The sequence below is a fragment of the Ictalurus punctatus genome, chromosome 12 (assembly GCF_001660625.3).
Source record: "Ictalurus punctatus breed USDA103 chromosome 12, Coco_2.0, whole genome shotgun sequence".
NCBI classification, from domain to species: Eukaryota; Metazoa; Chordata; class Actinopteri; order Siluriformes; family Ictaluridae; genus Ictalurus; species Ictalurus punctatus.
In genome coordinates, this window is record NC_030427.2 from 32,895,889 (window position 1) to 32,911,865 (window position 15,977).

Below are 15,977 nucleotides of genomic sequence, written 5' to 3' on the forward strand. Positions count from 1 at the left end.
TATATATATATATATATATATATATATATATATATATATATATAATTTATTTTTCAAAAATTTTTGGATAAACCTGCGTTGTGTTTGCAATTGTTTGATATTCTCATGGAGCGGAGTATTTTTGTGATTTTTTTTAAACAAAAGCTCAAAAGGTTAAAGAATAAAGACAATTTTTTCACAGCCTTCTTTGCTCATTTTTACCAAGGGTGCCACTATTAGTGGAGGGCACTATATCTCCTTTCAGTGGATTTTCTGAATAAAGTGTTTACATGTAACAAATTTCAGAATGCAATCATGCATTCAGAATATTGTCTTAATCTGAATCGGGCAGTCAGAATACAGCGTTTACATGACTCCATACTAATTAGAATATTGCCAAATTCCTATTAATATTGGAATATTGGTGTGTATGTAAACATATCAGAAGTGATTCAGAAGAACAGGCAGAAATGCCCTGTTAATCCTGTAATCGTAAGTCACAGTCGGATCTGCACTGTCAGATTTGATGTGATTTTTTTCAAATGCATCTTCCATCAGTTCCATCAGGAGCTACTGTATTTTCCAGTTATCCTGTAATGGCTTATAAACTGCTATGATACCTTTACCACTGCAATTTCCACAAACAGTTATGCACTCAAATCTTCATCAGGGAACACTGGACAAGTTCAACCAAATAGACTACATATGAAAACTGTAATGAATTTCTTGGTTACACAACGGCACTATTTGACCAAGTAGTACACATTTATAGAAGGGGTGTATTTATTTATAATCACACTTTCCGGTGTCACTAAGATGAGGACGGGTTCCCTTTTGAGTCTGGTTCCTCTCGAGGTTTCTTCCTCATATCATCTCAGGGAGTTTTTCCTCACCACCGTCACGTCTGGCTGCTCATAAGGGATAAATTCATATGTTTGAAATCTATATCCTGAATTTATATATTTCTGTAAAGCTGCTCTGGGACAATGTCCACTGTTAAAACCATGGTACAAATAAAACTGAATTGAATTCCATCACAGTGTTGACAGCAGCAGGCTTGCCAACTAACTTTAGCTTGTTAACTAAAAGGCAGGATAGATCGGATAACAAAATTCACAAATCAATTGACAAAACCGAAATTAACCTGACAAAGGTTCGGTTGTGGGGATCTACTCTAGGTGCAGTATCAACTGTGGAACCAGGAGCTACTGTAGGGGCAGGATCAACTGCAATGGTAGAATAAACTGTGGGGTTAGGAAATGCTGAAGGGGTAGGATAAACTGTGGAACCAAGAGCTACTCTAGGGATAGGATCAAATGTGGACCCAGGATCTACTGTAGGGGTAGGATCAACTGTGGACCCAAGAGCTACTGTAGGGGTAGTATCAACTGTGGAACCAGGAGCTACTATGGGGTAGGATAAACTGTGTAACCAGGAGCTACTGTAGGGGTAGGATCAACTGAGGAACCAGGAGCTACTGTAGGGGCAGGATCAACTGCAATGGTAGAATAAACTGTGGGGTTAGGAAATGCTGAAGGGGTAGGATAAACTGAGGAACCAGGAGCTACTAAAAGGGTAGGATAAACTGTGGAACCAGGAGCTACTGTAAGGGTAGGATAAACTGTGGAACCAGGAGCTACAGTAGGGGTAGGATCAACTGAGGAACCAGGAGCTACTTTAGGGGTAGGATCAACTGAGGAACCAGGAGCTACTGTAGGGGTAGGATCAACTGAGGAACCAGGAGCTACTATAGGGGTAGGATAAACTGTGGAACCAGGAGCTACTGTAGGGGTAGGATCAACTGAGGAACTAGGAGCTACTATAGGGGTAGGATAAACTGTGGAACCAGGAGCTACTGTAAGGGTAGGATAAACTGTGGAACCAGGAGCTACAGTAGGGGTAGGATCAACTGAGGAACCAGGAGCTACTTTAGGGGTAGGATCAACTGAGGAACCAGGAGCTAGTGTAGGGGTAGGATCAACTGTGGACCCAAGAGCTACTGTAGAGGTAGGACCATATGAGGAACCAGGAGCTACTGTAGGGTTAGGATCATTTATAGGGCCAGGACCCACTTTACAGGTAGGATTGTTTGTATACATTGTTTGTATACATTGTTTGTATGTTTGTTTGTTTGTTTCATTCCACTGGGTCAAGAAACCATTTTAATATGAAACCCTCTCATTCACATAAAAAACACCCATCTAGTGCTTGCCTAGATTATAAATTCATTGTATGAACACAACACTCAATATATTGGGGCAAAATATAGACAGACATGGAACCAATATGGACACACAGAGCTTATAAACCCAACCCAATATTTCAGAGCTTAACATTCCATGTGTGCTCATTACTTAGCAACATTCTGTCCTACTGCCCCATTGCCCTCCAAGCACTTCAAATACTTTGAGATCTAATAATGGAAGGTGTTTGTGCAAGCAAATAAGCCCCCGAGGAAAGGGAATAGCAGTAACATATTTAAGCTTTACAATTACAAACAGTAATACATTTTAAACACTTATTTCACTATATTACTGATGTTACTCTTTGGTCAAAATGATTCTGAACATCATCGCTGTTTAACGTAAAATCATATTTTGTTTAGTATTAAGAATAAATGATGAAGTGTTTAATAAACATTGGACTCCTGCAGCAGAATTGTGTGTGTGTGTGTTTGTGTGTGTGTGTGTATTGTTTTTTTTTTATCATTGTTTGTTTGATTTCTCGTGTGTGGTTCTGCAGTGCCCAGAGTGGTTTTAGGGTTCTGGATAAACTGATCATCTGTCACAGCTCCAACCAAGTATAGACAACCCCACTCTCCATCTCCATCTCCCCAGCTTTCTTCTCCTCCATCTCCCCAGCTTTCTTCTCCTCCATCTCCCCAGCTTTCTTCTCCTCCCTCCTTCTATTTCTCTCCTCTTTTTCTCTAAACAACTGTTCTACTCCCCTGTTCCTATGCAGATACACGTCTATTTCCACCATGGTTACCATGGCAACTGTGTCACGGAAGCCTAACTGTGGATAATTTATAGGCCACGTATTTACACCCCTCCGACACACACACACACACACACACACACACACACACACACACACACACACACACATCTGTTAATGAGTATATTAAATATGTTCAATTTGAGGGATAACAAAAAACACTACACAAACTGTCATCATTGTCGTCATCATCATCTTCATCTTCGTCATCACCACACCCTGCTACCACAGCACTTACAGACCTGATCACTAGCACAGCTAACCACAACTGTAAGTGGTGACCAAACTGGCGTTCACACTTTATTACATGATTAGCATACAACTGAAGCCTAGTATGAGTAAATCAAATATTTATCCGTTTTAGAACAGTTCTACCTCAAGAAATGCTCTATATAATTTAAGTTTTTTAATAATAAAGCGCCCCTGTGATGGACTGGAGAGCTATCCAGGATGTATCCCTACGTTGCACCCAGTGATCGTGGACTAGATTTTACAGACATGACCAGGATAAAGGTCACCAGGATTAAACATGGATAAACAAATTCATGCGACTATTAACAGATTAAGCTCCTTATATGAGTGGAGAAACGTCTCCAGGATTATAACACATGTACATTCCGTTTGACTTTAACACATAGCAGATCAGCACATACCTGATCATCCATGAACCTGATTACAACACACTTGATAACCTGGAGAAGTTAGTTATTACATATCGACTCACCACAGAACTGATCAGTACAAATCAGATTACCTGTAGAGCTGATCACCACAAACCTGATCACCAGTAGAACAGATCACTGCATACTTATTCAATATTGGATATTGGTGCAGATCACTGCATAAATGATGATTAGTAGAGTTGATCCTGATAATCATCAGGCCTGACCAGTATATACAGTACATGATCACCAGATGCTTGATTATTAGTACTTTATTTTCTTTTAACAAGATGCCATTAAAAAAAAAAATGTTCACAGTTCTAAATAATGTTAATTCTATCCTTTTGGTATTATAAACCCATGTTGGAATGTAACCGTGACAACAATCGTAAATAACGGTTTAGTCTAGGCCTATATTAATACTTCACACTAGTAATTATAAGAAAGGAATGATTTACAGACTAAGCCACGAGGAGACATTTTAATTAAAATTTAATTTTAAAAAAAGAGGAAGATATCGCCAGGTGAGACATAACCATAGCAACGATAACGGTAACTTATTGATGTAGTGAAGGATGTATAAATGACAGTGGTTTACTATTTTCACATTATGTAGTTATGAGTGATTAAAAATCTTACAAAACCTCTGTTGAGATTGCTTTATTTGTATAGGGCTCAAGTGTGTATGAGTGCGTTCCAGACACAGCTAATTTGCATGTTGTGACACTCACAAAACTCTGTAAAAGTACAGCTGGGAGTACGAAACAAATCACAGATATGACACAAAACAATTTTTGTTTAATAGCTGAACATTCTGGTGTCGTGAAACACACCTCAAACAAATTTAATGAAATTACTTTAGTTAATGGCATATTTTTTTCAAAATCAAATAGAGGAATCACCTTGTAATTTGCATTTCTAAAACAAATACTAGCGCAAGTCTAAAAACGCTAATTAGTCTGCACTTAAAAGAGAGTGCTTACACACCTTAACTAATTGACCAGAAACCTGGCACCAACAAGGGAGTTGTTAACTGAGACAAAGGAAAGGATCAAAAAACTCCTTCAAGAAGGAAATCTGACATGGAGTTCTGCAAAAGATGTCAGTTGTTCCCAGTCAGCTGTGCAAGTATAAACAAACTGGGAAGGTTATAAAAGGAAAACATACAGGTCGACTGAGGAAGATGTCAAAGCATCAGGATAGAAAAGTGATATACCTTGAAAACTGAAAATGCACAACAAAACAAATGAAGAACAAATGGGTGGAAACAGGAGTCAGCGTTTGTGACAGAACTGTAAATAATCGTCTGAAAGAAATGGGATTTACGTATAGAAAAGCAAAATGAAAACCAGGTTATAGTGTTCTAAAGTGAAGCATTCATGGAGTGTGGACGATTGGATGAAAGTGATGTTCAGTGATGAATCACGAATCTGCATTGGACAAGGAGATGATGCTGGAATTTTTGTCTGGTGTCGTTCTAATGAAACATATAAAGATGACTGTCAGAAAACAATCACATTTCCCCACTCTTTTATGATATGGGGTTGCATGTGAGGTAAAGGACCAGGGGAGAGCTCAACAGTTAATGCACAGGTGTACACTGACATTTTGGACTCTTTTCTCATTCCACTAATAGAAAATAGGTTTGGTGATGATTAAGTCATTTTTCAGGATGATAATGCATCTCGCCATAGAGAAAAAAAGTGTTAAAGCTAGCAAAACGTCTGGATCTCAATCTGAAAATGAAAAAATTACTCCATGACAAGGCTCCATCCTGCAAAACTGATCTGTCAACCGCTATCCAAGAACATTGGAACCAGCTTGATGGAGAACATTGTTTTACATTAGTGAAGTTCACGCCTCGAAGAATTCAGATCATCATAAAAGCCAGAGGAGCAACAAAGTATTAAATCTGAAATTTTACTACCTTTGAAAAAGTAGTAAAAATAAAGATGATTCAATAATTTCTTTCCTCAATTTGCTCTGGAAAAAAACACGCCATTAATTAAAACAATTTAATTTAATTTGTTTGAGGTGTGTTTCATGAAGCCAGAATGTTCCGCTGTTAAACAAAAATAGTTTTGTGTCATATCTCTGAAGATTTATACCGCCACTCCTTCCCATGTCATTTCAGGGAGCTTTGAAGCTTCAAAAACATGCAAAAGTACCAAATATAGCAGTGAATAACAACTTAAAACTCGTTGTTTCTCACACAATGATATTGTATGACACCAAAGACTTGGAATATCTGCAAACTGGGACAAACAGGACAAATTGCTTATTTTAACCAACAAAATCCAGTGTTTTCTTTTTTCCCCTGTAATTTAAATTTGTTATTTTGGTCTTTCATGTGCATTTCCAAAGAACCTTCTAAACAAGAGAACGAGAGAAAAAATAAACCTAGAGCACCACACCAGACTTCTCTCTGCATATCTGGATGTCTGACTACCACGAGGTTCTCTTCAGAATGAGGAAACACAACAAAGGGACAGAACCAACTGATGATCGCAAGATCACAGAATTTACCATACTTCAGAAAGGAAAACAACTGATCTACTATATTCAGCATGATTTTGATGAGCAAAAAGATGTTGTGTTGCATTCCAGTCTTCCTGGGATATTCGTATTTACAAGTTGGAAAGCCGTAACTACGACGTCAGGTGCACTCAGGTCACAGTGGTCGGATAAAGATGGCGGTGTACCTTCTCTTAATTAACTCCAAAAAAATACAGCAAGGTTTTTAACTATACTTCTAGAAATAGAAGAACAAATAATACGCATCAGGTGTGTTTTGCTTTTTTGTTCTGCTGTAAACATTTTCATTACATATTATATTATAATTGTGCAACGCTATCTTATTTTGTGCAGGAAATTAGCTTGTTTTATTGTAAATAAAAAAGCCTGGCAAAGACATGTTAAGCAATTTGCTTGTATTTCAGTAACTTCCTGCATATACCAAACACATGTTAACTGTAATCAGCTTCGGAGGCGAATAAACATTCAATTTCAAAAAATTTATCCATTGATTCCACAGATTTTTATTAGTGACACTCAGGAACTCTGGGCTGAAAGAAAATTTCCCCCACTTGTAATTACGAGTTTGTGGTGGCGTTCATGTGTGTTCTTTCCGACACGACTCAAACTCACCATTAGATCAACAAGAGATCAACAATGTTTCGATGCCGCGAGAGACACTGACTCTATAGGTGCTTCTCAATACTCAAATTGATACTTTCTCATTTCCTTGCTACTCCGTCCTCCAGCCCATCAGCCATCTTGAAGGACATATCAATTCTCTAACTGCACAGTGATGAGGCGAGGAACGAGGAGTGAGGAAGCTTCCAGTGGAGCTAGGAGTGAGGATACACGGGTATATCCTATGCGGAAGTGTTTCTTGTTGAAAAACCTGATAAACATAAATACACGTATAAATTCCCCTCCTCCTTTACATCTGTCACAATCTAAAACAAAAAGTCCTCTGATGATGTGATGGAATTTTGTGTGAAATATAATTAAATAATAATATGCTTACAATGAGTATTGTAATTATTTGATCCTTGCATGTTTGGATATGCAAAGCTGCAGAAAGATGTGATACATTATGTATTGTTCATTAATTCATTGGTGAATAACCCCGACATTTCACATACTATCAGTGTATTTTGTTCTTATAAAGAATGTCGTTATTAACCGAGCTCCAACAGCATTACAGCAGATCTCTGAAGCGCAGTGAGATCATCCAGCTGAGCATACTCATCATTAACTGACGTCCCTTTGAGGTGACGCTAGAGATAGCGAGGATATTCCATTTGACTTGCCTCGATTCCTCTCTCCTCACATCTCATCCTTACATCCTTCCCTCACATCCTAAAGGGGAGCTAAGACGCAAGGAAAGGAAACGAGGATGCAATAAGAAATGAGAAGCACCGAATATGTCAGTTTTCTATCTGCGTTGTGATTAGTTGTAGCAATTAACATGCTCTTTCTTGTAATTCCTTCCACCACCTTTAGAGGGCAGCGTGACACCACAAAAGGTCTAGCAGAACTCGAATACCCATTCAGCACATTAACACACACCTTGACCAGGTAAGTGTGTCGGAGTGTTTCAGGGAAGAGCTTCTCCAACACTTTCCAAACAATAATTAAACCAAAAGAAACTACTTCACACCGTTACTTTAGGAAAACAGGAATCTCATACTTACCGTGGTTCAGGTAATTAAATACAGGTGAATGAATGAATAACTAAAATATAATATGCTAGCTAATATTATATGCAGATATGAATCTGATTAAGTATCTGTTTTCTTTTTATAAGCATCATTAAATGTCCATGTGTGTATAATAGTGAAGATCAGAGGTGGGTAGTAACACGCTACTGTACTTTACTTGAGAAACTTTTTTTTGGGGGGAAAGGTACTTTCAAGAGTAGGTTTAACTGGCTATACTTATTCTCTTACTCAAGTTCATTTTTAATCACAGATATGTACTTTTACTTCTCTACATTCGGGGGCGTTCCTCCGTTACTGTCAAATATTAATGAATATGTGTAGTTTTAATATTTAGTTTATATCACGTGTAATGAGCCTTGCGATTCACTGCAGTGTCTGAATGCGGACGCAACAACTGCTCACTTTTTTATCTGCTCAGTCCCGGAAGATAATGGCAGAAGATGGGGAAGAAGTGAGTCCCCCCCCCCCCTCTCTCTCTCTCTCTCTCTCTCTCTCACTCTCTCTCTCTCTCACTCTCTCTCTCTCTTTCTCTCTCTCTCTCTCCACACACACACACTTTCTCTTCTGTTCTGTACCATAGTCTGTTCTTATGTTCTCTGTTGTCTCGTTAAATGTAGATGCTGATGACGAGTTTGTGTTGTTAACATGCTGGGAAATTAAAGACAGTCAACTGTCGGGAAAATGTTTGTTTTTTGGTGTGTGTTTGTGTGTGCGTGTTGTGTGTGTGTGTGTGTGTGTGTGTCTGAGAGAGAGAGAGAGAGAGAGAGAGAGAGAGAGAGAGAGAGAGAGAGAGAGAGAGAGAGAGAGAGAGAGATTTTGTGTTGAAAATGACAAGTTATGTGTTATTGTACCCATCACAGGACTGGGATCTGCTGCTTCATCTTGAACCCGGGTATTATATCATATTTAAGGGAGAGATGAGACTTACAGTTCTCCATGTAGTCTGAGATTCGGGAATGTCCCTTCATTTTAATCAGAACTAGTAACTTGCTACTTGACTCGTCTTCTCATTGGATACTCTATTACTCTATTATTAACATTATTACTTTTACTTTTCCTTGAGTTATTATTTTTATAAGTAGTTTTACTTGTACTTGAGTAAAATATTTGGCTTCTCTACCCACATCTGGTGAAGATTAAGCTAACGGAATAATACACTAATCACTGAAAATTTGTACTTTTATACTAGCGTTGTTGGCAGATTATTTTAGCAAAGTAAGCTAACTGTACTAGCTATGTTACCTCACCAGTGGTCTCTGTTACTTCCTTCCAAGCTTTATTTTTCTCCCAAATGTCTCTATACACGTTTAATGAGAGGTTGTATATGACAGGATAACATGAAACCAGGCTTATGAGTTTTTCTTCCATTTTTGCATCAAAGAGTAAATGGGAACTAATTGGATTTAGGAACTAAAGTAGTGTGCCAGGAACTGAAGAAATGAGGAATCATTCAAGACGATCATTTCGATTTGTTACTTTACAATTATACCTAATTTGCATGGATTTGAATTTAAATCTCAGTTTAAATGTCATTTGTGACTGAAATCGTGGCTCTGTGTCATTTACATATAAAATGAACACTTGCCTTCAGCTTTGTTGCTTGTTAATGTGAAGATCGGGTTATTGAGTCATTCTGATTGGATCATTCACCTCCTCAATGAGGAAGGATTTGGAGTTGCAGTATAATAAAATGGTTTAAGTCTGCATCACTCGATTGAGCAACCTTCCTTTTCCTGTACCGCTTATCCTACACAGGGTCGTGGGGAACCTGGAGCCTATCCCAGGGGACTCGGGGCACGATGCGGAGGACACCATGGACAGGGTGCCAACCCATCACAGGGCGCAATCCCATACACACACACACACACACATTCATTCACACACTTCAGACAATGTAGAGATGGCAATCAGCCTACAATGTGAACGTGCTAACCACTAAGCACCATGCCCCCAACTGTACCCTTATTAACCCTAATTAATGCGAACATGTATGAGTTCCTTCTCTCTGTATTAGCATTCTAACTTGTTAGCAAGGCAAAGTGACACTGGGATGTACAGGTGGGGGAGGCAGAGAGAAATTAAATAAAAAAAAACCTTATAAGCATTGTCGACAAGAGGAAGTGTGGAAAAAGGGGACAGGAATACGATGCAGCTTTCAGTGTGTCCACCAGGGGTCAGGATTGATCTAGAGAACTGTACAGTGCGCCACATGGTTCCTCTTCCACTAAATGTCACACAAACACACACACACACACACACACACACACACACACACACACACATTGCCTAGCAACCGCATTGCCCCCCTCCACACTCCGGATGTCAGTAAGGGGTGAGCATCGGCATCTCAATAGAGCTAGAGCGAGAGGCAGTTTGTGTGTGGAATACAGTAAGCCCAGCATGTGTGTGTGTGTGTGTGTGTGTGTGTGTGTGTGTGTGTGTGTGTGTGTGTGTGTGTGGCTCTGCTCTCGGTGCTTACCTACTGAAAGAACTTCATCCAGAGATGAGTGGGAGGGAAATGTTAGACCTTGTTGCTGCGGTAACGGTCCGTACTTCCTCTCCTCCCCTTAACCTCCCTGTAGTGCGCACTACTTAGCAGTGTTCTGTTCCACTTCCCTGCTCAGTCTCATTACATTTTATATATAATAATGTAGCATATACAGAATATGTTCTTCAGCTTTCATGAGCATGCAGCATGATCAATAAGGACCTACATTCATACTGCCTATGTAAGTACAGTATATAGGGCGTGAATTAGTGGCTCCTGTGCCCTACCTAGTGTACTGTATGATCAGTCAGGAGTCATTTAGGTTCAAGTCTCAAACTCTGTAAGTCTCTGTAAATAAATAAAATATAGGTGTAGCACTACACCTTTAGTAGGGATCTGTTTAGAAATCAATGTACAGTGTAGGATATGAATTAGCGAATTCTGCACCCTACGTAGTAAAGGAATAACTCCCTAGTCCTGCTGTACATGCACCTCAAAAAACTTTGCACCAATTCTGTTTGTGCTTCCCTTTAAACCCTGTTCTGGTGCCCTATCATCTCGTCTGAAAGTCATTCAATAAGGAATTGAGCTGATATCACTGTAGGAGCAAGAATTACCCAGAAAGCACTGCTGCAATCTGATGAAGTTTCCTTTATAAAATTATGGAGAAACTCAAATATACTTATTAACTCCTGGGTCTCTTTTTTTTGTCTCGTTAGATTTTACAGTCATATTTATAATAAAATATGCTCAAGAATATTTGAATAATTGCATTTTCTACATACATATAAATGACCAACTTTCATACTGTTATTGTTACTGCCTGATATGAGGGAAACAGTGATGTTCCAGATTGTTCCGCTTCATTTCCATTGTCTTTACCTCAGCTATGCGTCAGCATAACGCATACATGCTAGCTAGTTAAATCATTATGCTATGTTCTGTGTATTCTAGTTGCCTAGCAACAGGATTGAAGGAGTTGTATTAATCACTGGAATATCTGACGTAGGCCTGAGGAATACATTTACGTACAAAGTTATTATACATTTTATAAACGTAAACCTATAAAGCTTAACTGTGTTGTATTGTACAGTGGCTAACATTTTTTTGCATCATCGCTCAGATTTGCATGTTTTACATTCGAATACAGCTTTTGTGCTTTGTGTCCACGTCAGAAATTCTTATTATAATGCAATACTAACATTTAGTGTATGATGTGAAGTGTAAATGCAGTGTAATTGTACTCATACTGAGTCTTTTTTTTTTTTTAAAGGTAAACATTGATGTTCATGGATTCTTCTGTCTCATTTATTTTGACTCTCACTGTGTCTCTACGTCATCTGTATAAAACACTTAAAAGCCACGTGTTAGCTAGCTCAATCGTTAGCTTCGTCTCCAGTGAAATAATGGTGAGGTGGATATCTTTCACAGTTGCCTAGCAACAGTGCTTTCATACCGTAACCACTTGAACAGCGATGGTGTTGTGTGTTGGTCTGCACATGTTCTATGTGAACACATTTTCTTATGTTCCAGAATGTTCCAGTGTAGCTTCTGAGGTTCCAGTGAACCACTTCTCTGGTTTGGAGAAGTGTGCTACACAATTTGTGCACATGTATATAAGGGAGTAGGGAGTAGGGAGACATTTAGGACACAGCCAGGACAAGAAGAGCTTTCTGTAATGTAAACGCAGTGCTGATTGCTGCAGACGGAACAGACGGGTTTAACCCTTTTGTTGTTCCATCACTTCCTGTGTCTCTGTTCTGAGTGTTCCTGCACTCACTCACACACACACACACACCTCCTCCTCCTCCTCCATCTGTGCTCCATCACACACTCTCCCTCCCTCTGTCTCTTCATCCTCGTTCCTCCCTCTCTCTCTCTCTCTCTCTCTCTCTCTCTCTCTCTCTCTCTCTCTCTCTCTCTCTGTCTCTCTCTCACACACACACATTCATTATTACACCACTCTTTCCTGCTTATAACTCACACTGACATGCAATATACAAGGCCTTGGAGACGGACAAAGTGAGGGGGTTAAAAGTAAGAAAGGGAGAAAGGGAGAAAGTCTGAGACTATTAAAGCCCTTTGTTAGATCGCATATCGATAATACAGGCATTTTAGAAAGAAACTCAAACACAGGCATACTGTCTTGAAGCTGAGGCAGATGGCTGCATGCAAAAGTCCATTTAAAACAAACCTTTTGGTGCATTTTCACTCCTACATGATACCCAGATCCATTGTTTGCTTTTTTTGGTTTGTGTAATTTCATGCAGAGAGAAACAAACAAAAACACAGTGAACTCAATGAAAAAAAAATGTTGCTCTGATTCCGACACGGCAGCCAGACTAATATCCGTGAAAGCACCTAATTGTTTTATTAAGTCCAAATTTACTGGCAGAAGTGAAGGTCAAGCATGCAGTATGGGACAAAAAGAAAGGCATAACTCTCAGAGTTGCTCACAGTGAAGCTGCCAAAACTTTGCTAAGAACAGCCATGAGAGAGCTGTTTAAATAGACAGACTGACTGAGGATCAAAGGAACAAGGTGTGTTAGAGTTCAGATGAATGGGAATATTGTAATCTCTGGATTCTGATCCGGACGAGATGTGGACCGAAAGAGGATCAAGATGTGACGTTGAATGGTTGAAGAAATGTATAAGGAGCATTACCAGGACTACATTAAATATTTAGATCTTAATAAAGTATTACAAATGGCTGCTGGAGGTCCTTTTACACAGTCCTCCAGGGTGATAATCATTGACAGAGCCCAAGCCAAAGCACAAACGTAATGACAGTTTGAGAAAAAGACACTTTCCTCCTTTCCCATTCAGCCATAGTCTCCACACTCACATCACAATCTTGGTCCACAGAGTGGAGGAAGACTAAGGGCTGGATGAAACGGTTTTATCTAGCCAAGCATTTTTATCTAGCCCATTATGTCCATCCTTCGCCCTAGACACCTTTAACAGCCATTGAACCGTGAGCACTGAACCATAAACACTAGGTATCTGTTCTGCGACATTAAGATTAGCACTTTGTCATAGCCCTGTCCACTAAATCTTTGAAAAATTGCTTATCCAAGGTTTATCCAGGAGCCATGGTCCAACCGGATACAGCAGTCTTTAAGCTTTTATTTTCTGTAGCAGTTCTGGATGTTGGCCACTGGTCTTCTCGTGTCCAGAAGAAGATGCCTCAATATAATAAATCCACAGAGGGGATCCATCACATTTAGCTGATTCCACCACATGGATGCATAAATTGTTAGTTCACTGTCACCTCCTCTCCAGTCTTGGGTTCTGGGATTGACACTATACCAACAGCAGGATGATTACATTTACATTTATGGCATTTGGCAGACGCCCTTATCCAGAGTGACTTTTACAGAAGCGATTTGCAGTCTCTATCAATAAATACATCCCGATACTGGTTCACTAGGTCACGGACTAAGAATACCATAAGTTTAAAAACTCTGTTGGGAGGTAATATAGTAAGAAAAATACACAGACAACACAACTTTTTTTGCTTGGTTTTTTAAATGAAAAGCGCTAATTTAAGTTCTTCAAGAAGAGGTATTGGGGCGCACGGTGGCTTAGTGGTCAGCACGTTCGCCTAACACCTCCAGGGTCCGGGGTTTGATTCCTGTGTGTGCGGAGTTTGTATGTTCTCCCTGTACTGCGGGGGTTTCCTCCGGGTACTCTGGTTTCCTCCCCCAGTCCAAAGACATGCATGGTAGGCTGATTGGCGTGTCCAAAGTGTCCGTAGTGTATGAATGGGTGTGTGAGTGTGTGTGTGTGATTGTGCCCTGCGATGGACCTGCACCCTGTCCAGGGTGTACCCCGCCTTGTGCCCAATGCTCCCTGGGATAGGCTCCAGGTTCCCCCGCGACCCTGAAGAAGGAGTAAGTGGTAGAAGATGGATGGCTGGATGGATGGATGGAAGAAGAGGTAGGTCTTTAGACGTGGTTTGAAGACTGCCAGTGACTCAGCTGTTCGAATGTCTAGGTGAAGTTCATTCCACCACCTAGGTGCCAGAACCTAGAAGAGTCTTGATGCAGGTCTTCCTTGTACCTGAGAGATGGTGGCACCAGTCAAGCAGTGCTAGATGATCGGAGGGAGCGTTATGCATTGTGTTTTGAGGTAAGTCGGTGTTGGTCCATCTTGGCATTTTAGGCAAGTATCAGTGTTTTAAATCTGATGCATACAGCTACAGGAAGCCAGTGGAGGGAGCGTAGCAGTGGGGAAGTGTAGGAGAGCTTAGGAAGGTTGAGAACAAGTCAAGCAGCTGCATTCTGGATCAGTTGCAGAGGTTAAATGGGTCTCAGAGGCAGATCTGCCCAGGAGCGAGGTGCAGTAGTCCAGTCTCGAAATCACAAGAGACCGAACCAGTACCTGAGTGGACTGTATGAATAGAAATGGACGAATTGTTCTGATGTTGTAAATGTGAAAACGAGATGAGCGTGTCAGATTACAATTACTACAGTACAGCATTCCTGACAGGCCTCACCACCAGCATATTCCTCTGCTTACCAAAACATGACTTGTTAGATTTATATATGGACCGATATTTGGACACAAGTCCGGACTGCTGAAGTGCTGACAGCATCATTTTTTCTGGCAGAGGATCTTATTGTCTACACCAAGGTGTCAGTTTTTTAAACATCTTAAATTCTCCATTTATAGCTAGCAGAGTCACTGATGCCCTTAACATACATAAAGGACAGCGACCTACAGGACAAGCAAGGCTTGTAATTGATTGGGGCCCTGTCCAGGACTCCTCGAAACCCGTGAATGGGTAATGTACAATGTTATGTGATTTTGATGCAGTGACGGTTTTTCTGATTGGGAACATTCATCTACATTACATCTAGCATGCAGAATATTAACATTTCAGACAGTTATCCTATAGTTCACTGTATTGAAGTGTAATATAAACCAGGAGGGTCCCTTGCATTTTCCTGCCTGGGGATCCCACAGTCCCTAGAATCACTACCTCAGTTGATGCTGATTACACCCACGCCCCTGTGTAGGGCGTAGGGCTGAAATTTGGACAGTGACTTCATTTCAGTATTGTACTACTGCGATGCACAGATGAAAGTGAAATGCAAAACAAATCCTTGGCTTTTTGGTTCTGCTTTTTAGTGTGGCTTTTCACATTGACAGTGGATGCTGAGTGCACTCTGTGGACTCTCGGCTCTTTTTGGCATTGGTGACTCTGCGTCCTATGCTGACGATGTGACCGTTAGCTCGTAGCCATTCATGTTCAGGAGTTTGAATGGAAATGTTGGGATTCCTCTCTCAGAAGTGGCTTCACGTGTCATGGAGGAAACACAAATGTTAGCCATCACCATTCCTGGTTTGTAGTAATCATGTAGTAGGGTGTAGTAATAGTAGTGCAATTATCAGGCACGCACACCTGGGTCCAGGATGTATTAACGGACCTCGGACATCAGTGTTAAATGAATTCAGCATTTAACAAGATTAACAGTCAGTTTTAATCTATGTACATGATGTTTCAGTAAATATAGTATATTAACTATTTAACAAGAAAGGAAAATTGTACAAGGAAAAAAGGTAAAAAGGTAACCTGTGTACAAACCCCTACTCTCAAACTACCTGCTCACACCACTG